The 22,610-nt window shown below is 43.1% G+C and overlaps 1 non-coding gene across 1 annotated transcript; it reads left to right on the forward strand.

The window, feature by feature from the left end:
* Positions 1–12,778: 12,778 nt before the first annotated feature.
* On the forward strand, positions 12,779–12,941 carry LOC118981277 (U1 spliceosomal RNA). Its single transcript, XR_005065315.1, has one exon. It is a non-coding gene; the product is annotated as a U1 spliceosomal RNA (small nuclear RNA).
* Positions 12,942–22,610: the final 9,669 nt, after the last annotated feature.

Raw genomic sequence — 22,610 nt, forward strand, 5'->3', positions numbered from 1 at the left:
AGGTCCCTACATGAAGTTGTCATTACCCTCATTTTACAGATTAGTAACTGAGGTCCATGGAGGTTAAGTGAATAAATAAGGTCATATAGTCAAAAAGTGCAGAATCAGGTTGAACCTATGCAATCTGAAAGATGGCCTGTACCATTTAGCCATCTGACTGCCCTGTCTCACAGGAAGAACCAACTGCCAGGGAGCCTGAGGCCCAGGGTGTGGAAAGAGGAGGGTGAGCAAGAGGCTGAAGCTCACAGTCATCAGAGGACTGTCTGCATAAGCTCCTCACCCAAAACACAGCAGATCGAATGTGGAAATATGGGCCAGGCACTTCCTGGGACACTAGGCCACCAGGCCACCAATGCTCTCAGTAAAATGAAAGGATTTAAGTCTGTCCAATCCAGCCTCTACTGAAAGTATAGCAGACAACTAGACAAGTGTGCTAAATCTGATCTAGAGCTTGTGAGGTTTTGGCTCTTAAAAGAAGTTGGGAGCAGAAGAGCTTTACTCAGACTCCCAAGAAGAGCTATGCCCAGGGCACAGTGAAGCAAAATACATGCACTATAGTTGGGTAACGAAGCTTTGTGTCTTTCTATCACCTAGTGAGTCATTTGTGACAGGGAGCAGGGAGGAGGGAACAGTGACAGGGGAAGAAAATTGAATCAGCAGCACCCAATGACTTGAATTTATACTAGCACCATTTCTCCTAGTAGAGAAGTCGAAGAACATATAAAACTAATCTGTTCCTTCTTTCCCTTCCATGACACTCTGCAGTTTAAGGAGACAAAGGACATTTCAAGAAGAGGGAACAACATGGGCAGAGGCTTGGAGAAAGGAGTGTTGAACAAAGCCACATTTGAAGAGCGACGGGGGTCTGGTGGGGTTGGTGGGCGTGAGGGACAAGGACCTGGAAAGGAGGACGAGGCCACTGGTTCCATTGTATATACAAATTGTGTGAGACATGTTAGCCAGCTCAGGACAGAAAGTAGGTTTTCCAAACTCTGTCTTGATTGTATTAATACTGTTCGTATAATAGAATCTCTTGAATCCAATTTTATATATAATTATAGGTCCTCCAACTCTATTCTATACTGAATAAAATAGGAATACACTAGGATCACCTATTGAAGGCCTTTCCTGAAAAGGTTTCAGTCTTTTCTAAAGTTGATATTGCCCCCAAGTTCTCAAAGTCCTGAGGTGAAAGAAATAAGCTGACTAATAACAAGCTCACTTTTAGGCAGCACTACTGAGGCATCCTGTCATGGGCTAAATTGTGCCCCTTCCCCCCACATTCTTATGTTGGAAACCTAATTCCTAGTTCCTCAGAATGTGACCATATTTAGAGATAGGGTGTTTAAAAACATAATTAAGTTAAAAATAAAGTCAGTAGGGTGGGCCCTGATCTTATATGAGCGGTGTTCTTACATGAGGAGGAGATGAGAACACAAACACTCACAGAAAGAGGATTGTGTGAAGATAGAAGAGAAAATGGCCATCTATAAGCCAAAGAGAGAAGCTTCGGAAGAAACTGACCCTGCTGACACCCTAATCTCAGGCTTCTAGCCTCTAGAACTGTGAGAAAATACTTTGCCGCTGTCTAAATCCCCAGTCTGAGGCAGCCCTAGGAAACAGGTGCCATCCTGCAGCCACATATTAGGATTCTTAGCACTCAGCCTCATGTAGGGTCTGCATTACTAAGTTGACTCTCATAGCAGATGATTCTACTTCCTCTCACTTGAGTTGATAGTGGAAGGCAGTCAGCTGTCCTTTTCCCTATGTTCTCTACTCAAAAATAACCACAAGGTTGCAGAAAGAAGCAGGAAAGAAATCTGAGAAGATCAGAGGGCAAACAAGGAGTCCTTTTAGGACAACAGGATACTCCGTAGGGTCTGTGCTCAGCCTTGCTGCACAGACGCTCTCATGAGTGTTGCTTACTTTGAGGGGAATGTGGGGTGAAGAAAGAGGCACTAAGTCCCTGGAAGAACCATTTTTCACGTTCAGATAGCCGCAGCGAATCTTGGCAGAGCAGACTTAGCCAGAGGATGGTGGGTTTCTCACTTGCTCACCATCCCAGCAGCCAGCAGTGTGGCCCACTCCATTATCCAAAAGAAATGTTAACACAGGGAGGTCACCCTATGTGTGAGAAGGCCCAGGAGGGTGAAGGCTCAATTTAATCCTCCCTTCTGCCTTTCTCTTTCCTTCTCTCTGAAGGCCAGAAAGGTTGCCTGGTCGTGACTTTTACTTTTTTTTTCTTTGATGGCATCTGCCTTTTGGGTTGGAGGAGCCTGCAGAACTCATGCCCAGCAGCAGCCTGGCTGCTAGGCCAGCTGATGCAATGGGAATAATTGGGCCAGAGGCTTGCAATCCCCAACCTCTGAGGGCTTTTTGTGTGGGTTTTCTTGCTCTCTTCCAGCAAGGCCGGTGTCTGTGGGATATACCAAGTCTTTACCGTACATGCATCTGAAAGGAGTGGATGAAAGCTGCTTCTCTGAGCTGGCCTAATTGGAGAGAATTGTGGTTGTGAGGTAAGGGCTAGGCCTAATAAGCAAGAGGGGGAGGGGTGCAGGCAGGAGGGGTGGACTAAAAGGACAGGGGCTCCTTTTGATGAAAATGTGTGCCTCCAAACAGTCATTCCTCTTCAGCTGCTGCCTCGCAGATGGAACCTTTAATTGAATTTTCCTCCAGTCCTGGGGGAGGGAGCCATTTCAGGCCTGAAGAGCAATTGAGGTGAATCTGATGGCTTTGGTTTCTTTTCATTGGGAGCTGAAGGAGCAGGTGGAGTGGTCGTCAGTCTTGGCGTTCTCATCCTATTCCTGCCATCCTCTTCTACTTTTCAATTCACCTGCATTTTTTCCTTTTTAAAAATCCCCACTCAGGACTGTTTTGCTACATTCTGGCCTTAGTCACTAGGTCCAGCTTGGAGGAAGATGGACTAGAAAGGCAGGGGTTTGTTTAATTCTGCTGGACTCAGCAACACTTGATGGAGCACCTGCTGTTTGCCCAGGCCTGTGTTCTACTCTGAAGAAGACAGAGGTTCAGTGAATGTCTTCTGGGAATTTGTACTCACTCAGGAAGAATGCTCTTCAAAATAAAAGCAAAAAGTAAAATGAAACAAAGTACAAATAAACAAAACCAGCTGAAGAGTAATTGAAGCCAGCATGCAGTTCTCAATAAAATAGATGAGGGACTGGAAAATATGGGCAAGGTAATTGTAACAAGTTTTTGGAGTCAGAGGCATTGTGGGACATTTCATTTGGATAAAAGCCTATAGATTAGCTAGTGAAAATAAATGCACCTATTGAAGGCAGAGCACCTATTTGCTGGGGAATACTAAGGAGAAGAGAAGAAAAATAAGGCCCAATTCCCTCCCTATTGTGAAAATAGCCAGGTGTTCCTGTGATCAGCACTCTGTTGAGGGGACTATAGATCTCACAGATTCCCAGAAATGCCGTGAGGAAGTCTGAATGTCCACCTGTCCACGTCTTCAGTGATTTTCATAGAACTTCTTGAGATAGCGAACTTGGTGGGGGAGAGGGAAGGAAAGTTTATCACAAAAAACTACATATTGCTTATTTGTTAATCCATGTTTGATAAGTTTATCTACCCTATTTCTGACTCTTTGTTAAAATCTGGAGATTCAAGGCAAATCTCACATGGCCCCTGAGGCTTAGAGGAGAAAAGAACTATGTAGGCACATTTAATTCTATTGAATAGATGGTATGTTGACTCTTGAACAATGTGGGTTTATAGGTGCCAACTCTTTGCAGAGTTGAAAGTGCATGTATAAATTTTAACTCCCTGCAAACATACTTTTCACTCAGGATCCACTGGGGATTAGTTCCAAGACACCCCTTGAATAGCAGGGTGTCCCCTGTATAAAATGGTGTGAATCAATGCACACATTCAGTCCTCTACATACACACAGTGGACTCTCAACCACAACTGAAAACAGTACAGGTACTTATTGAGAAACATCCACATATAAGTGAACCTGCATAATTCAAACCTGTGTTGTTCAAGGGTCAACTATATGTTTTTTTGGGGGGGGTCAACTATATTTTATAGCAAAAAAAAATATGAGTTGAGATCTGGGCAAAGAATAGTTAAAGTATACAGTAGGTAACTGAGGAACATTAACTCCCTCTGTTTAATAGATATTCCCAGACACAAACATTCTAAACAAAGCAGGAAGTCCATAGATTCTACATCTTGGCTCTTCATGGATGCCACAAGAGGTGTGGTGGTTCCACTTGGCAAAACAGTCATTCTCTGGTCCCCGGGTGATCGTGAGAAAGGCTGTTAGGAAAGATGCAGTGACCAAAAAGAATGAGACTGGAGCTATGGTACAGAGGGAGAGAACTGTGATGGAAAGAGAAAGGTGACCTTGAGTCACCCACTACAGATTGCAGTGAAAATGGATATATAGAGACAAAGGCAGGTGGCTAGCCTATGTGGACAGAAGGATCACATCCATGAGTATGGGGGACAGGAAAATATTTAGTCAGGTTAAGTAAAACCATTAAGGCAGATCATTAGTTACATGAGGAATTTATTCATTCCTTAAGAAAATATAAAACATAGGTAAATACTGCTCACCTCTCTGCACAACCACATCAAAATTACAAATAAAATGTAGAACAATCATCGCTCAGAACCATCAGAAATCGAGCTGCATAAAAGTCTGACGACTACAGAATTTAACAATTTCCATCCAGACTAGTAGGAGGAGCAGAGACACAGAGAAGGATGGTCACACATCCACATGGGGTGGATAAAAATTAGGGTTATGTTGAGAGCGAGGAGTCTCAGCCCCACACCAGACCACCCAGCTCTGGGTTCAGTGCCAGGAAGGTAAATCCCCACCACTCCTGGCTACAAAAACCAGCAGGGGTTGAGTTAGTGGAACAAAATGCTGAATCCCTAAGCAGTTCCTCTTAAAGAACCCCAACACATGGGCTTACTCAGACTCACTCCCTCTGAGCTCCAGTACTGTGGTAGCAGCTTAAAAGGCATCAGCAGGGTACAGTGAGAAACTGAAGTGTCTGGCATCAAGGTGAAAGCAATGGGGCAGCTTTTTCCCAGGCAAAGGGCAGCCAGAAGCCATTGTCACTTTTCTGAACCCTCCCCAACAGAGTAACAGAGCTAGCAGTCAGGTACCATATCTGAGACTCTATCACCTGGCTAACACTCTTTGCCCCACCCTGGAGATCCCTGAAGGCCCTGCGGCGCCCAAATTAGGGGCCCACCCTTGCCTCTTTTCCTTATGAATGGCTGGTCTTGGCTCAAGCTTCACAACTTCCTAAATCTTCTCAAACAAGCAACAGCCAGCCTCAGTGAGCTCCCAGGCCCCATACCTCTTGCTAAGTGCCCCAGACCCAACACTAGCAGCAACCAGCCTAGATTCACAGCTTAGCTTTGCCTGGGAATCTCCAAGCCCAGCACTAGTAGCAGCCATGTCAGATTGCTTTATAGCTTAGGCAGGGTGGCCCTGGGCAGAACACAGGTTGGGGCTGACCTTGGCCTATGCCACCCAGGAAATCTCAGAGTCAGCGCAACCAGTTAATAGCTACAGACCATGTCAGAGCACCATTGCACTACCCCTGCACAGCGGATCCTCCACAGAGGGCAGAGGTTGGTGGTCAGCAGAAACAGCCAGTTTTTGCAGCTAACTGGCCTGGGCAAATCCCTCCCATTGATCTGCTAACAGTAATCAAGGCTCAACTACAGGAGGGTGTACTCAGCCCACAGAAAGGGCGCACCTCACGTGCCCAGCTTAGGTGATAGGAGAGACTGTGCCACAGGAACCTATAGGACACCAACTATATTAGGCCACGCTACTAAGAATAGGAGTCATACCAGCTCTACCTAACACATAGAAACAAACACAGGGAGGCTGCCAAAATAAAGAGATAAAGAAATGTGGCCCAAATGAAAGAATAGATCAAAGCTCCAGGAAAAGAACTAAAGAAAATGGAGATAAGCAATCTATCAGATGTAGAGTTCAAAACACTGGTTATCAGGATGCTCAAGGAACTTAGTGAAGACCTCCACTGCATAAAGAAATCCAGTCAGAAACAAAGTATACACTAATTAAAATAAAGAACAATTTACAGGGAAACAACAGTAGAGTGGATGAAGATGAGAATAAAATCGATGATTTGGAACATAAGAAAGCAAACAACAACCAATCAGAACAACAAGAAAGAAAAAGAATCCAAAAAAAATGAGGACAGCTTAAGTAGCCTCTGGGACAACATTTAAGTGATCCAAGAAGTACCAGAAGGAGAGTAGAAAAGGCAAGAAATTGGAAGTCTGGGTGAAAAAATAATGGAAGAAAACTTCCTTAATTTGGTGAAAGAAAAATACATTCAAGTGCACGAAGCACAGAGTCCCAAACAAGATGGATGCAAAGAGGACCATGCCAAGACACATCATAATTAAAATGCTAATGGTTCAAGACAAAGAGAAAGTCTTAAAATCAGCAGGAGAAAAGCAATTAGTTATCTACAGGGGAATTCCCACAAGACTGTCAGCTTATTCCTCAAAAGAAACTTTGCAGGCTAGAAGGGATTGGCAGAAATATTCAAAGTCATTAAAAGCAGGGACCTACAGCCAAGATTGCTCTACCCACAAGGCTATCATTTAGAATGAAAGGGCAGATAAAGAGCTTCCCAGAGAAGAAAAAACTAAAAACTAAAGTAGTTCATCATCACCAAACCATTACATCAAATGTTAAAGGGACTCATTTAAGAAAAATAAGATCAAAATTATGAACAATAAAATGGCAATAAATACATATCTATCAACAGTTGACTCTAAAAAACAAACTAAGCAAACAGAAAGAACAGAGACAGAACCATGGATACAGAGAGCATTTTGATGGTTGTCACATCAGAGAGTGGTATGGGGGATGGGAGAAGAGGTGAGAGAATTAAGAAGTACAAATAGGTAGGTACAGAATAGCCAGGGGGATGTAAAATATAGTAGAGGAAATAGAGTAGCCAAAGAAACTACGCATGACCCATGGACGTGAATGGTGGTGTGGGGACCACCTGAAAGAGTGCAAGGTGCTGGGTGGAGGGGGGTACATGGGGAAAAACTGGGACAACTGTAATAGCAACATCAATACAATAAAAGTGAAAAAATGTAAAACAAAAACAAACACATTAACTTTTATCAAGTTTCCACTATAGCCATTTATATTCATATTGATTATGAATCATCACCATCATCTACTCCTCATACTGTACCATGCCCCATTTTATGACCCACCTTGGAGGGTAAGACACTGAGGTTCAAACAGTAAGTGATTCATCCAGAGTCACACAGCTAGTATGTGGGTGCAACTGAGAGTCCCACACCATCTTATGCACAGTAGCTGCCTCCCTGGCCAGGTGGCAGGAGAACAGGGCCGTGGCCTGCATTCTTCCATACAGTCCCGTAGGCCCTCTAGGTATTTTTTTTAACCTCCAAGACATACCTCAGCAAGGACTGGCTCAACTCTGCCTCTGAGAACTCCCAGGCGGCCCTGGAGAGTCCATCACAACTCATGGTACCATTCAAACTGCACAGGCAGGTGCCTGGGTGTGTGGGGACCAGCGAAAAGGTGGGTGAAGTCCTCCCGATAGCATACATCTCACTATTATAACAAATAGGGCATACCTCAGGCAATTCTCCAAGGCCAGCCTGTCCTAATCTTTTCCTAATCATGGGACGATTTCAGTGTCTATTATGCCACCTGCTGTGTTCAGCACTACATTCGTTATTTCAATGAATTCTCTCTTGAAAGCAAAAATTAGTACTCTTGCTTTATACTTTAGGAAATGGTAGCTCTCAGAAGGGGTTGAGCTGCGGTTCAAAAGCCAGTTGTAGCCCCCCAAATTGTGTTCTTTTCCCTTGGCAACGCTGCCTTTGGAGGCCCCAAACCCCGTGCCCACCCAAGTCTTGAAGTTCAGACTCAATAGATAGTTTTTTCCCAGAGGCCATTTCCTGCCACCCACTGCCAGTCACATGCCATGTCCTCCCTGAAAAGCAAGAAAACCCCTTTCCTGGATGTACCGGTTTATGAGAAGTTATATACACTAAGAGAGAACCGGTGTTAGTGGAGCAGCTAGGTGGCCAGATTCTGGTGCAGGCTGGCTCTAGTGACCGGTGCAGCCACTGAGAGAAGAGTACATCCAGTCCCTCCTCACTTCCCTCATGAGGGCCCCAGGGGTCAGCTACTAAGGATCACAGATTCAGCATCACATAGTAATGCTTGATGATAAATAAGCTCACATTTGTTGATGGTGACATGCCAGCCACTGTACTAAGAACTTCACATATGCGGTGAAGATGGGATTTCAAAGCAGAATGAACCTTAGCACTACTGACATATTGTTCTAGATTGCTCTTTCCTGTGGTGCTGCCGGGGCATTCGGACATGCTCAGCAGCACCCACTAGATGCCAGTAGCACACCCACTCCCAGTTCTGACAATCAAAAATGTTTCCAGATGTCCAGATTGCTGAATGTCTCCTGGGTGACCAAACTGCCCTCAACTGAGGACCACTGTTTTAAAGTATAAACGGATGTGCCTCTAAATCGATACAGTGGGACCATTGGCCTGTAGTTCCTGCTAGCACAGAGTCTGAGGACAACCCTGTCTGTGTCTACTCAGGTCAGCCCAGGCCGTTCTGCACATCTGCCTGGAGCTCTGGATAACAGGATCACACACGCCTGCTGTTCAGCTCTCCATGAAGTCAATGCATAACAACACGAGCCCACTAATGAGGGACCCAAAACAGAATGAATTGCCCCAAACCCCAGGGCCTTGGGTTCTGCAGTTGTTCTGCTCAGGAGTAGCTGGTAGTGGGCATAAAACCTTGGAAGAATTATTTTCAAATCCTATCTGGCCCCTAATTAATTATGCAGTCCCACAAAGTGACTTACCCTCTCCTGTCTATGAAATCAGGATAACAGTAACCCACTTCCATCACATGGGTTTTCAGGAGGATTAAACAGGATGTTAAATTGAAAGCTCCTACTCCTACGCAGGCACTTAGTAGGCTTAGTGAAGCTAAAATTGTCTTTGCCTTCACCCTTATCTCACCAAGACAAAGAAGAATTTGATTTGGAACAAAATCGGTGAGAGCCGTACAACGAATTCCATCGAACAGAGCCTGTGTTATAAATGGGCCACTCTATTTCCTTCCAAGTGTGATGTTCGGGCTTGGCATAATCCAGCTCCTTTGTGAATCTCCAGGTAATCTCCCTTTGACCGTGTGCACAGACCTGTTGGATCAAGACTGCAGCGTAGGCCCTCTGGAAAAAAAGGTGTGGGCCCCTCAGCAGGTGTCTGCTGTCCGATAAGCTTGTCAGCAGAGGCTTTTTTTGTGCCTGGCTCATCTGTCAGATGTCCAGGTGTGCCTGGGCTCAGCTTACACTCTGAGTCAGGGTCATGGTTGCCAGGACAGAGGAGTTTTCCCTCAGGGACGGAAGCTTTTTTCAACTTGAATAACAACCTGCTGCAGCCTGGAGCCCACTGAAGTCAATGAATGGGTTTTTCTTTGCCCTGCATCTGAAAACCAAGCGCCAGCACTCCTGCATGGATTGTATTGCTACACAGTCTCTGGGGAAGCAGGATGGGGAGGCTCTTGGTACAGCTGCAGGTCACAGGGTAAAAAGAAAGGGGGAAGTAGACAGTGGCTACTCAGTAAACTTGTGTTCTATAAGGTAGGGCTAATTAAACGAAGCCTTGGTTAGACCAGAACTAGAAATCCAGTCTTGGATGGTCTCAGCTCATCTAGTCTTCTTTCTCAGGCATTCATTTCTCTGCATTTCTCAGGCAGAGGGAAAGGGGGAGAAAGAATAGAATAAACAAAAACAATTTTCAAATCTGAAAATATTTCTAGTATTCACAATTTTAAAAAAATCATTTTGATGGAAGAGGAAGGTAAAGCTTTTGGGCAAAATGGAATTTGGGGGTAATTCAGATTTCCTTTACTCACTTCCTTGTTCTCTCTCTAAGCCTGTGGAGAAGCCAAGAGTGGCTATAAAATGTCCTGCATCTAGCAGCGTGCTTCTGCTGTGGTCTGGGAAGCATACTCTGTTTGAACATTCTCCCCAGGAACCACGGAGGAAGAACGTCATTACCAGCCGTCTGTACCCAGCTGGGCTTGGGGGCCTTGCTATGTGAAGCTTGTGAAAACTGCATGATTTGAACATAGACTCAGCTGAGCTAATGAGGACAAAAACTTCAGATAACCATGACACAGAATAATGCCTCTTAGGAATGGAATACTGTGCAGTACATCAAAATGTAAAAGTTGAGAATAAAAACTTTCATGCACACCCCCTCAGAAATAGTTACCCAGAACCCAGCTGAATATCATCTAATAATTAAGGGCACAGACTCTGGAGTCAGCCCTGTTTCAAATCCTGAGGGCTCGGTCAGGTGTCTTACTTATTCTGTGCCTCAGTGTCTACATCTGTCAGAATGGTGCCTGTATCAGTTTCTTAAGGCTGCTACACCAAGTTTCCACAAATTTTGTGATTTAAAATTTGGTGACTTAAAACCACAGAGATTTATTCTCTCACAGTTCTGTAGGTTAGAAGTCTGAGATCAAGCTGTCAGCAGGGCCATCCCCTGACTCTGAAGGCTCTAGGGCAGGGGTGTCAGACTCATGTTCACCAGGGGCCACATCAGCCTTACAGTTGCCTTCAAAGGGCCAAATGTAACTTTAGGACAGTGTAAATGTAACTACTCCTTAACTAGGGGCAAGGAGCTCGGTGTTGCTGCTGGGTAGAAACAGGGTGCAGGGCCAGATAAAACAAGGTGGAGGGCCAGATTCAGCCAGCGGGCCTTGTGTTTGCCACCTGTGCTCTTGGGGAAGATCCTTCCTGTCCTGTTCAGCTTCTGGTGTTCACCATCAATTCTTGGTGTTTCTTATCTTACAGACACATCACTCAATCCTCCCCTGTCCTCACATGTTATTCTCTTTGTGTCCATGTCTTAATCTCTTCTTCTTGTGAGGACACAAGTCACGTTGAATTAAGGGCCCACTCTGCTCCAGCCTGATCTCATCTTAACTTGGTTATATCTGCAATAACCTGATTTCCAAAAGCAGTCAAAGTCACAGTTACCTGGGGCTAGGACTTCAATACATCTTTTTCGGAGAACAATGAAACCCACAACAATATCCCATGGAACCCCAAATTGTGAGATCAAATAAGATAATCGGAGAAGAAATTAGATTAGTGCCTGGCACATAGTAACACAATATTACTGTTATTTCTACATTCTTATATGGGTGGGTATTATTGTCCTTTGCCAGAAGAAAAAACCTGGCCTGGAGGTCAGGAAATTGTGCATGGCACACTCAGAGTTGGTGATTTCAGAACCCACGTATTTCTTTTTGTCCACTGCTCCATACTCCTTCTAGAGTGGCTTGGTTTTCTGTCATAGTCTATTCCTATTTATTGTCTTTGTAAGACTAACTTTCCAACTCCTAGGTTCTTCTATTTGACACCTCAAATGTATTCAATACTTTAGAATCTAAAATTAAAACACACTCACCTAGAATGGTATTGATTCTAACATTCAACACACATGTCTTAAACCCTTACCTGTGCTAAGTACCACACTAGGTTTAAACATGAAGCACCATCCGTAGGTTTAGGACAACAGAGTATACTGGAATGCTCTTTTGCTTCAGGAGTTTGTGGATGAGATATGTCCAGAACTAGCTATTTATAAGCAAATTTATGACATGACAGATGACGTTTAAGTGCTTTAACAAATATTAACATATTTAGTTGTTCTAACAACTCTGTAATGGAGGTACTGGTTTTTATTCCACAGGTTCAAATATGTAGGCACAGAAAGGCTAAGATCCGAAAGCTGGAGTGTGCCAGAATGTTCTAGAATTGTGACCTGACCTGGGTAGTCTGCCTTTTGGCTCCAGAGTCTTCACTTTTAAGTGCTGTGTCCCATGTGAAATAGATTTATTTAAACCTTCCTTGTGCAAGGTTATTTTAAATATTTTAACATTGGAGACAATGCTACTGTAAACATTCTTAAGCTAAATCTTTGTACACGTCCTGAATTATTTTTCTTGTACGAGAATTGCTATGTGAAGGAGTAGGCATATTGTTGGGGCCTTGGTACATAGCATCAAATTGCAAGAATGAGGAAATGAGTTCTCGGGAAGTAAAAATGTAATTGGCAAAAGCATGAAATGGAAAGTATGGGGGTCTATCTGGAACACGGCAAACACTCCAATCTGAATGGAATGTAAAGGACTTGAAGACGAGAGATTGGAGAGCTCCTTCTATAGTGGTCTGGAGCCAGCCTGGGGAGAGCTTTGAATGCCATGCTGTGGAATTTAGACTTTGTCAAGCAGTACTCAAAAACCACCATACGTTTTCACGTTTTTGAAATGAGAAATGAAATGGTCAGATTCTTAAAAATAATTTTAAGAAAAACTTTCTCTGTCTGCTGAAAGAAGAGTCATTGATCATAACTGTTTATGCGCAGCCCTGGCTGGGTCGCTTAGAGCATTGTCGTGATACACAGAGGTTGCGGGCTTGAGCCCCAGTCAGGGAACATACAAGAATAAACCAATGAATGCATAAACAAGTGGAACAAAAAAGCAATCTCTCTCTCTCTAAATCAATAAATTTTTTAAAAAATTAAAGATTTTCATGCAGATGGACTGGGAGGAGGGGATTAGTATTTATTTCACTTGTATTTTAACACAGTGCATTATTAAAATCATCTACTTACATACATCAAAAGTATAGGAAATATACTTACCTAGTAGGAGAGATACCATGATCTGAAGTGGGCTTTCTTTCCCGGGGCAAGGCCTATCCATCGCACTATGGTGCGCTGACCCCTGCCATTTCCCCAGATGTGGGAAACTCGACTACATGATTTGTAGTAGTGAAGACTGTGTTCATGCTCTCCACTAGGAAAAAAGGAAATAAAACAAAGAGTAATATAATATATTAATAATATGTATCTGTATATCACATGTTTATATTATATATTATGTTATGTATTATGTAAAATACAGTATATTCAATATATAATTCTATATTATGATACAATAATATACTATAAGGAATAATACAAATGGTAGTTGTTCTTCTGACTCTGGAGTTTATCACTGCCGTACAGTTTTTTAAAACTTTTATTATGTATATAAGTATATATGAGCAAAATATAATGGTATGTTGCTTATTTTTAAATTTCATATAAATACAATCATACTACATGTATTTTATTGCAATTAGATTTTACATGAGGATTTTTTATATTTGCTCTAATTAATACTTGTGATTTTAGATCACCTGTTTTTTTTATACTGATGATACAGTATTTCCTTGCAGGAATATACTATGATATTTTTCTCTCTTTTTAAAAAGATTTTATTTACTCATTTTTTAGAGAGAGGGAAAGAGAAGGAGAAAGAAGGAGAGAAACATCAATGTGTGGTTGTCCCTCCTGTGCCCCTGACTGGGGACCTGGCCTGCAACCCAGGCATGTACCCTGACTGGGAATCGAACTAGCAACCCTTTGGTTTGCAGCCGGCGCTTAATCCACTGAGCCACACCAGCCAGGGCTGATATTTTTCTCTTCTTGATGGACATTTAAGTCGTTTTGAAAAAAATCTGTATTTACAAATAATGCTTTCCTGACACTCTTCACATCTTCTTTTGCACCTGCCAAGTAGACAGGCTTCCTCAACCCGGGTTCCTTTTCTGAGCCACGGAACAGAGAGGATAATTAAAATAACTCTTTTCTCAAGTTCCCACTGAAGGTATATAGCTAGCACCATTCAAAATAGATGCATAAATGAAAAGTTAATTCATTTCATACAATGATGCCTCTGGACATTAGGGTTTAATTTTCTTCATAAATGGTCGAGGAAGACCGCTGAGATATATCTTAGGAGCAAAACTGCTACTGGGTTTGTACAATTTCAATTTTCCCTGTTGATGCCAAAAGCACTCTTCCAAGTAGTTGTGCCAGCTTACACTCACGCCCACGTGCAAGACACCCCCCCGATGCACCGCATGGCCTACAAGTGCGATGGTCAGATTTTGTAAATGCTGGTTACTCTGAAGGGAATAAAATAGCATCTCAGAGTTTTAAACTTGCATTTCCACAATTACTTGTAAGGAGAGCTTTTTTTGTATATGGACTATATAAATTGCCTTCTTTGTGAATTTCCAGTTCACATGTTGATCCATCTATTTCTCACTTGAATTATTTGCCTTTTTTTTTCTGTCAATTTGTAAACCTTCCTTACGTATTATGATCGTAATGCTTTACTGGTGACATGCATGTCAAGTATTAATTAAAGCAATTCTTTATGGTGAATTTTAGGAGGTTTTTAGTCCTGCAGTAAGGCTAATTAATGCCTGGCAAAAAGAGGTTTCACAGATGGACAGCCAACATGAAGATTACAATCTATTCAGTCAGTATAGACAAATACTGCATATCTCTATGGATTAGACTCTAATTTCTAGGGATATAGGAATAAACCTCTCTGCCCTTAAGGGGTTTGCAATCTAGAGGAAGAAATAGACAGATAACCACCATAATTTTGACACAACCATCACACCATCAATGGTTAGCAAAACATATTACATGTCTTACCACAAAGATGCCCCTTTAGGGTGAAAAGGGTAAAGTGATTCTGCTGGTCATTGTCATGTGCTTGAGTGAAGAAGAGCAATGGAAACACTTCTCTCCTGGGTTTCAGGTCTCACTTCCTCGCAGGGCACAGGGTGCCCAGTTCAGGGCTGTGGCCATACCTGGCATCCTCTAGTGCTGACACACCTGGCTGGACAGAAGGCCTTCTTAAAATTACATTCCTTTAAGTATATGGGTTTTCTGTTCCCTCGCACCTCTGTGAACAAAGCTGTTTGCTCCTGTTCCTATCAAGCTGTTCCCTGCAACCGTGTAGAAAGACTCACAACAGCACTTGTCAGAAACTGCAGCAGAGCAAGCCATGACAGCTGGTGGCATGAGGAACCCCTGCATCTGCTTTCCTCTCTCCGCCAGGCCTCCCTGAATAATGTGAGGTCTTGTGTACACGAGAATGATGCTATTGATCTGCCAACAGTGGGCCCTGAGCTCTGCGTTGTTATTTAAATAGCTGGGGGTTGCCTTCACATCAGTCCGCTCACGCACTGTCACCTAATTCTCCCTGGGATCCAGGCAGCACATTTGCCCTTGGTTATAAGTGCAAAGAGTCCTGGAGTCCTTATGGCAGAACCAGGACTTTGGCAGTGGACCTGTCACATACTAGCTTGGTGGCCGTGGGGAAGTCCTTAGGCCTTCTGAATCTCTTTCCTCACGTATAAAATAAGAAAATAATTCCTGTCTTGTTTCCCTCAGTACAGACATATAAAATTACTTTTGATATTGATTTGTGAACTCTACAGTAGAAGCAAATATAAGGGATTAAAATGATTTGCAGTACAGAGCAGTTCTGTGCTTGACTGTGCAAGACATAGCTTGGAGGGGCCCATTAACTGCATCTTGTGGTTTTGGAACCAATACATTTGCAGCCCAGCACAAATGGGCACACATGTTTTTTCTTGGACAGCTGATACACTCAGCCTCACTGGAGAATCTAAGGAAAACAACTGAGGATGCTTCTCAAATACACAGAATCAGGGACTATGAGGTCCACAGGGGCCTTCCTGTCATCAGTGGAATGACCGGGATGGGTCAAGTCAGTGGCCTCCAAACTTTCTGTCCACATACTTCTACCAGTAAAGCACTTTCAATCTACCCTTTCAGTATATGAATATTTATTCATTTATAAACAATAGATGTGTACTACTGTGCTAATAATATATAATGTGCCTTGGAAAAACATGTTTGTAATTAGAAATTTTTGAAGTTCAAAGAAAATTCTATGATGTCCCTCCTGGACCACACAGTGGGTCATTTTGCCCACCCCATGGGCATGTGTGCCCACAACTTTGGAGTCCACTGGGCAAATGAGGAAACTGAGGCCACAGAGATGAAGTGATTTTCTCAAATTCACGCAGCTAGTTGGTGAGGGAGCTGACACACTGGCCTGAAGCTGCTGCTTCCTGACAATGTGTGTGATCCTGGAGTTTACCTTGTATGGCGAGTTACCTCAGTGGAGTAATCATACTTACCATATTTCATTCTTAGTTCATTCCTGATGCATTAAGAGCATTTTTTTTCTTAAAGCTCTTTTTTTTAAATAATTGTAATTTCTGAGAACAGACCTGAAAGAGAGGGTATAGATTTCCTTCACATAACAATGCGAGAAATAAAAGAGCGGGATTGTATGTCAGATGAAAATGCTATATTTATGCCTCATTGTAATCCATTCATTGCTTTATGGATCCAGCGTCCCCTTGGGAGAGTCACAAATCCACATAATGTTCCTGAGCGCCGGATTTGGCATTTGGATCTCTGATTTAGCTGTCAGATATGTAAAATCACATGTAGCCAGACAACTCCCTGGGGACTCCACAGCTGCGAACGCTGAAGAGTGCAAGTTATTCCAACAAGGTCGGCATTAATGTGCGCACAGATACTGGTCCCCAGGAGCTGCCCTTTTGCTGCCCCATCTAATTTTCAGTGTGGCTCAGAGGACCCAAGTGGAGTGACTCCAGTAGAACTCTCTTCTCAGGGACTGCTCCAAGTTCAACAGAGGTGACTTCCAAAAGAGGTGGCATGCCCTTAACAGAGACAACCGTTATCTTAGGACGTCTGGCCTTCTGAGGCCATTACGTAGCTCTGCTCACTGCCAACACCCTCCTTTACCCTCTTCTCTGCTTCCCAGGCTCCTTGTCCACATAGTGGCCTCATTTTAAGGGCCCCACACATGCCATGCAAATGACTAGGTGGGTGGTTCTCCCTTTAGACTGCAACACCTTCTCCTATGTCCAGATGAGTCCTAATCAAGGTTGATAAAGAAGGTAAATGGACACAAATACATTTTAAAGAAAAAATAAGCTGGCAGGAAAGTTATCTTTTTTTTCAAAACAAGGGGTGCACCAAGAAAAATTGTTTTACTGGGTGAAAGTTTGAGTGAATGGTTTCTCCATTTCCTTCAAAATCTGTACTAGAGAAAACAAGGAACATGAATCGGAAGGTCTGGATCTAAAGTCTTCTCTGCCAGTGAGTAACTAAAGAATCTAGCACATAAAGTGTCAAGAAATATTTGTTAGATTGGGCAAGCTATTTTACTCTTCTGTGCTCCAGCTTTATCTGTAGAATGCAAGCGACAGTAACTGATAAACAGGATTGTTGGGGTGATTAATGCTTCATAAATATTTATGTAAATGAATACTACAATAGAATTTAAAAAACAGGAAATATCTACATATTTTAATCAAAACTAGTGCTCTGCTACCCTTAGAAGTGGACAGCTCTACAGCTGAGATTTCCATGTGGCCTCAAAGGTTGGCACCGTTTCCAGGCATGACAAGGCACCATCGCTATCCTGTTAGGTCCCCCACTGAGAATAATAAACCAGAATACCGATAATTAATTGAAATAACTAAATGAATTAAAATTCAGGGTAAATGAATGGTGACTGAATCAAACCCTGCTTGTTTGCTGCTTCATATCCTTTCGGCCTCACCTCTTAGTCCCAGTCACTCCCTCAGTAATGACCCATCTGTGGAGGTTTCCTGCCAGCACAACCTCATTGTGCTTCACATGAGGCGTGTACCCCACGCTTCTCAGCCCCGGGCTTCTTTAACTCCAGGACACGTGCAGAGCTCACTCTCCACCTCCAAGTGCTCACAGAAATCCAGGACAGTTGAAAACTTACGAGGCAAAACTTAGCCTATGGAGGATATGAGCTGTCCGGTAAATGGACATCTCATGAGTGTGTAGTTTTGAGATATGTTCCATCAGGCTTCTCAGAGAGTCCTGAAAAGTAAGCAGCCAGTTGCCCCAGTGGTGGCCAAATCAATGACACTCTTTGTATGGAATCTCCTTTCTCCCTTTTAGGGCCCTGCTTCATTCAGCCCTGTCTCCTGAGATCCATTGCTGAATAAACCACCCACCAGGCATGGCAGTCTTTGTCTCAGGTCCTGCACTGGGAGGAAACAGGCTAAGGTACCACCAAGGACCTAGCACACTCACAAGCTATCTTAATTTATCCTCTGAAAGTGTAGGCAAACTTACAACCCAGGGGCCAAACTTGCCTGCTTGGATCTCACTGTGTAAATAAAGTGTTACTGGATCCCAGCCAGGTTCATTTACGTACCAGCTATGGTGGGTCCCTAACTAGAACGGCAGAGTTGCATAGTCACCAAGAGGATACGGTCCCCAAAGCTTCAAATATTTACTCTCTGGCCCTTTACAGAAAGAGTTAGCCAACCCTGCTCAAGTGTGATACCTGGCCCCCCTGCATGAGAATCATGGCGTTAAAACGCAGATTCACATCTCTAGCTTTCTCCACACTGGGCTGCAGAGTGGGCATCGAGAGTACAATCTGGAACTTAGTCTATGACAGGTCACAAACTCAACACCCACAGAAGCCAGGCAGGGAACAGGTAAATAAGTAGGATAAGTCTGTTGTTTTGGCACAGGCACAAATTTGTAATATTAAAAATGAGTAGGAAATGTTTTCTATTCTATAAAGAAATATGAGTCTGTCCAGAAAGTATCCCGTTATGTACTATGAAAAATAGAAGCACTTATTGAAGAAGATACAAGATATAAGAAACATTGTACATAGGACAACCATGCCTCAGTCTCCTTCAGAGTAGGCACGTTGGGACCTTACCCAGTTCTCCCAATGGCCATCAGCTGCCTTGTCATATTTTCCTAAATCTCATTGACAGTCTGAAATCTCTTCCCTTTCAAAGGATATTTTAGTTGGGAAAAGCCAAATCTGGGCTGTAGCAGGGCCGAATCACTCGGGTGATAAGATGTTTTTTGAAGAAACCCTGCATGAGATGTGATGTATGAGCAACCACATTGTTGTAATGAAGCTGCCAAGCACCAGTTGCCCATAGTTGTGACCTTCTGAATCATCCAAATAGTTTCCTTATAGGAATGTTTAAGCTTAATGCAAAATTTGATGCAGATTCATTGCTCTACTTGCTCAGACATTTTGAATGTGATGGCCACAGAGTACACATGCCCACTGAGCAGCGTCTACCACCCCCACTGACTAGTACAGTGAAGTCATCATTGTTCGCACATGCGCATTCCAGTCCACTCTCCTTGGCTGCCAGGTTATATCAGTGTTGTGCAAATTGTCCTTGTTATATTAATAATGGTTGGACTTTTTTTGGACAGACCTCATGCTGTCCCCCTGTTTCCTGAGATAGCCTGCTCTTATCTTTCTTTTGTTTTCTACCTTGAAAGACATAGACAAGGAGAAATTATTTCTACAGTGAGATGGTTGTGTAAGCTGAAAGGCCACCCATGCTTGGCCATCACGGGTCACCCCGAGAAGCCTGCCCTGTATACAGGAGGGAGCTTCTACTCAGCTCCACATAACTATCGCCAGATGGGAATTGTGGATGCCAGACCATGTGATCTGTTTCTAAAAGAAAACATTTTCCCCGTTTTGAAGGTTGGTCCATATAGCTTTATAGTACCCTGTGGGTTAAATGACAAGATTTCAAGCCCAGTTTCACCCAAGAAATGCTGATTTGTTGGCTTTTATTTTTTATACTTTACCTTGGGCTTAGCTGTCATTAAAGTAGTATTAACAGGTAGGCCTGGGTACAGTTGTAAAAATGTTGAAATATACTTGTGGCATTTGGCCAATGGATGCTGTTCCTCACCCCCATCTCCATCCCCAGTGCCATCCTCAGGGCCCCAGCTCCAGGTGCCACCCTACCTCAGGACCTGGAAGATCTCACCTGGTTCTGAGACTGAAGCCCCCCACCCCAGGGCAGGTGGAGCCTACTCTGGCTCTGGGCAGCTGACCCTTCTGATTAATTGGTGTTTGTGCCCTACCAGTGGGTAAGTATATTTACTCTCACTCCTGTAATAGTCACTGTGGTGTTCCACCATGACAAGACCTTTAGCTCTCTTATTTTGCCCTCAGGCAGACGGTTAGATAGGGCAGGGCTGGCCCTGCTGCACAATCCCTAGTTTACTTTAAACTAACCAAGTCCCAATTCCGTATCCTTTCTCTTCCCTCACTTCTTTGGGAACTCTGTTCTCTTCTTCCACCTCTAGGCTTCCACGTCCTCCCTCCCTAAAAGAGCGATGGCTCCCTATGCACTAGGGAATCAAGGAGTCCCACTTGCTATAATGTTCTAGACTTAAACCCTGGCTCTGTTACTCACAAGGCATGTGGCCGGGGGCGAGTCAATCCTTTCTGACTCAGGGTTTCATCTGTCAATGAGGAACAACGGGGTTTTCATCCCACAGGGCTTTTTGAGACTCAAGTGAACAAGGTGTGTGAAGCTCCTGGCACAAAGTGAGTGCCCTATAAGTCACAGACTTGCCTCCCTCGTTCTTGAGTGCCATCAGAGCCAGGCCTTGTCGGTTTGAATTGGAGTCAGCTCCTCGAACTAAATGGGGCAAGTACTAATGCTCAGTCCTTCTCCAGACCTCCATAGGAAGGCTGATACCCTTATTGTATGACCCACTACGCATCTCCCCATTGTGCATTTACAGTATTTTTACACTATAGATTTACTGTTGCCATCCTTTGCTTCTTATGGTACTGGTATAAAACAGATACACAGACCAATGGAATAGAATCGAAAGCCCAGAACAAACCTAACCATATACTGCCAAGTAGTATTAGGCAAGGGAACAATCAGTCAATTAATCAATAAAATTGCCCTATCACTTGCTGATTAAAATTTTTTTTAAAGAAATTATTTGTATTTTTAGAAAGATTTCATTTAAGCCCTGGTTGGTGTAGCTCAGTGGATTGAGCACAGGCCTTCGAACCAAAGGATCATGGTTCGATTCCCAGTCAGGGCATGTGCCTGGGTTGCAGGCCAGTTCCCAGCAGGGGATGCACGAGAGGCAACCATACGTTGATATTTTTCTCCCTCTCTCCTTCCTTTCCCCTCTAAAGATAAATAAAACAAAATAAAATAAAATCTATTGCTGGTCATGGGTGTGTTCTGCTTTATTACAATGACCCTGTTTTTTAAAAAAAATATTTATTTATTTTTAGAGAGAGGGGAAAGAGAGGGGGATAAACATCAATGTGAGAGAAACATCAATAGGTCACTTCTCATATGCTCGTATGCACCCCAAGCAAGACAAAACCCACAACCCACCCATGAGCCCTGACCAAGAATGGAACCCCCCACATTTCACTTGGTGGGACAAGGCCCAACCTCACTACATCCGTCAGGGCAAAAAAAAGAAATTTAATAAAAGACTTATTATCGGCTCTCTGGACCACCATTTCCTCACCTAAAAAATAAGAAGGCTCAGCTGGATGAATTCTATCACCTCAGAGCCAGAAACATTTTCTTTTTGTTTCTGATAATAAAAGTAATGTAGATTCTCTTTGTAAAATCATTAGGACAATACTGAAAAGTACAAAGAAAAAAAACAAAATTATTTTAAGATCCCACCATCTGGAAATGGCCACTATTAACTTTTTAGAAGCATATTTTTTACATATTTTTACATATTTTTCCTTTTTGTGAAAAAGTGATTCTCCTATACATAATCTGTCCACCTTTAAAAAAAGGTGTGTATCATGGATGTTTGCCCAGGGCAGTGTAGACATAGCCACGTTTCATTTTAAGTTACTGACTAGTTTTCTACTCGGCACATCCATTTAGATTGTTTTTAATTTTCACTATTAAAAACAAGACATCAATAAATATTATTTGACATATATCTTTGTACACTTGTCCAGAACTTGTTCAGGATCCCCTTTTAGAAACGAACTCCCTGGGCTGAAAGGCATTTGAGCTTCTGATGTGAGGAGGCAGTGCTTTCCCGGTCCTACCAGCTGAGCCTGAGAGTGCCTGTTCCCACACTCCCTCCAGGTGTTACCATTCTTCTTCACTGTTGCCAATAGAATGGTTGAAAAATAGAAACCTTTGTTTTTGTAATTGACTCATAACTCAAATGTCATTCATTGCAAACATGATGCCTAGCAAACACTTAGTATGCAATAAGTACTCATTAACTTTCATGGGCCCTGCTAATTACCAACAGAGCATCTTACAAGAAAGCTTTAGAAAGAAACCTGTGATTAAATTATAAGCAAAAGTATAAGGCTTTGTAATATATATATTTTTTCTTAGCCTTTAACCTGTTTCAATTTTGGTCTCATCTTTTTTTATAACCACTTTAATTTTTTATCTTATCGTAAGCATCATGTACATTGCCTTGTATGCTAAGACAGAGGATGAATAAGTGGATGAATGAAACAGTAAGGTAAGCCTCTCTGTGGTTGCTGGTGATGGTGGTACAATGATGCCATCATGTCATAGAGTCCCATGACCCCCCTCATTAACATGAGGATAGTGTCACTACTCGGGCCTCCATCTTCACAGGAATATTTTAGGTGTAGAGAGCGCTTGGTGATGCTCAACAGGCCCTTACGCGCATGGAGTCCAGGTGGTTCTGGGAAACAGTGAAAAGCTTCCAGGGACCATTGAGATATGGGTCAGGGTGGC

Source organism: Sturnira hondurensis, unplaced genomic scaffold (assembly GCF_014824575.4).
Source record: "Sturnira hondurensis isolate 20B ecotype Veracruz unplaced genomic scaffold, ASM1482457v3 Scaffold0023817, whole genome shotgun sequence".
In the NCBI taxonomy this organism is placed as follows: domain Eukaryota; kingdom Metazoa; phylum Chordata; class Mammalia; order Chiroptera; family Phyllostomidae; genus Sturnira; species Sturnira hondurensis.